Raw genomic sequence first — 2,629 nt, forward strand, 5'->3', positions numbered from 1 at the left:
TTCAGTAAGTTGTTCAGCTTTCTTATGGTGGTACTTCAGGTTGTAGTGGTGGATACAGTCCAGGACAGGCTCTCAGTCATCCCATTTTTTGCCAGGAGGTCGTGGTGGTTACTCCAGTTTTTCTCATCAGCCAGCAGCCCGTGGTGGATATTATGAGTGTGGTCAGGTTGGGGCATTATGCCAGGGATTGCCTCAGGGTTTGATAGGGTGGTTCACACCCAGTTCTCAGGTTTCTACCGCGAGATCAGCTAGTCAGCCATCGAGAGGTGGTTCACAGAGTGGTAGAGGGAGTTCTCATTCGAGTAAAGGTGGCGCTCAAACTGGCTGTGGAGGTGGTCCTGAAGGTACCCAGTCTGATGGTTGTAGAGCTCAGTGTTATGCATTTCCAGGGTAGACTTGAGGCTGGGGCCTCAAATGCTGTGATCACAGGTACTATTTTCGCTTGGCACTGGTTAGCTATTTCTTTATTTGATCCGCATTCTACTTATTCATATGTGTCTACTTACTTTGCATTGGGTCTAGTTATGATGTGTGAGTCTCTTGATATTCCTGTTTATGTTTCTACTCCAGTGGGAGAGTCTGTAGTGGTGGATCGGGTGTACCGATCCTGTGTAGTTACTTTGATGGGTTATGTGTTACACCTCGTACTTTCGTACGCTAAGTTTCATCGTGAGTTAGTCATTATAGATTTGGAAAGTGGGATTATCTTCGAGTTTTTTTTTGTTTTTTTTTATTTTTTTTTATTTTGGGATTAGACATGTTTATCTTGCGCATACGTCGACTTAGGTTCATGTTTGGTATGTGTTGAAAAGATTAGAAGTTAAAGTAATCGAAGAAAATAAGTTTCGTCGAGGTTCGACATTTATTTTGAATGAAATACGGTCCAAGCTATAATACCCCTCCATTTGCGCACTAGGAAACTGAACCCTCCAACATGAGCGATACTCGAGCCCGGGGGATTTGATCATATTCAAGCATGAAAATTAAGAGTCCGGTGTATAAAAGGATGAAGTCACGAAATGATTTAAGATGGAAAAGTATGATGCCGATGACTGGAAATAATATTTTATGTGTGGAAAACGAGGCTATGGACTAGTGCTATATCACATGATCATGATAATGAGTATACGAAGTGTGTCCCAAAATGATTATTATTTATGTGGGCTGAGATAAAAAAATTAATTATGCGGGCAATTAATTAAACATAGAGGTGTAAGTAGTGGAAGACAAGTTCCCTAATGGTGAATAATTGTGGATTCCACGTGGGGTTGCTAAAAATAGCAACAGATGACTCATTATATATGGCATGTGTATGCATTGGTGTATTCTCCATATCCAAGCCTTGCTTAATTAGATAATGACTATGTGGGCCCCAAAATCCATTAAGTACAAGCAAAATATAACATTTCATATGTGCAGCAAGCTAAGAACGTGAGATTTCATTTGAGTATATACCATTTCATATGAGAAGCAAGTCAAAATAGTACATTAGTGAAGGAGCAGCAAGATAAATACGTTTGGATTTCATTTGAGAATATAACACCTCTTCACAAAATATGAGAAGCAAGCTAACAAAACGTCAGTGAAGGAGATTTCAATTTAGTGAATTTTTCACTCTTTGTAGAGGCAAAGCGTTAAAGTGTACATCATTTTCTTACTCATTTCAGCAAAAAAAAAGTTGTTGGGTCTCTCCATCTCTCAAGATTAAGGTAAGATTTCATCCCTCCTAAATGTTCTTAAGGTTGTTTGGCCCTTATACAACTTGTCGGATGTTGAATTTGTGGAAGAAGAACTCAAGTGTGTTAAAACTTGTGTTGATCTTATGGGCTGTCTTAGAGCTTTTTATTGTTGTGATATGAAGGTAGTTTTATTGTATATGGATAGTAGATGATGTTGTTGTGTTGTTATTGATATGCCTCTTGAAATTGGAAGAAAGAAGTGTACAAAGTAGTGTATATGAAGTGTATATTGGGCTGTTTTGATGTATATCCTTGTATATGGATGATTTGAGTTCAAAGGGACTTAAATGAGGTTGTTGTTGTTGTTCTGGGCTACTGGTTACGTTGTAGTGATTAAAGAATAGGGGAAACGCTGCCCGTTTCATTTTAGAATCGAATTATCATTTGATATACATCATATACTAGCGTCATCTAAGTTCATATATGCATTCCCTTGTTATAGGATTGGCGTAAGCATTATGACGAGTTCATTATTGGTTCATATTGGCGACTTGAGGTATGTAATGGCTATCCTTTCTTTTCTTGGCATGATCTGTACATAGTAAGCGCTTATCGAATCTTAAAGAAAGAGAACTATTGTTTAGAGCTGCCATAGAGATGTAATGCTTCTAGATGTGGTATTGTATCTTCCGAGGGATTTCTATCCGCTCTTTGGTTCATTGCTAGTAAAAGAGTTAGAAAGAGACACACTGACGTCTTCATATATATTACAGTTTGCACTTGATATACAACATGACATATGTATATTTTATTTAGCCTTGCCACTTGGTCAGTGAGATATTTTATTTAGCCTGGCCACTTGGTCAGTGAGACAGTATTGCCTGGCCACTTGGTCAGTGAGATATATGGTATTATTGCATTGCATTTCATATGAGACAGGTCAGGTGAGA

The sequence above is a fragment of the Lycium ferocissimum genome, chromosome 12 (assembly GCF_029784015.1).
Source record: "Lycium ferocissimum isolate CSIRO_LF1 chromosome 12, AGI_CSIRO_Lferr_CH_V1, whole genome shotgun sequence".
Taxonomy (NCBI): domain Eukaryota; kingdom Viridiplantae; phylum Streptophyta; class Magnoliopsida; order Solanales; family Solanaceae; genus Lycium; species Lycium ferocissimum.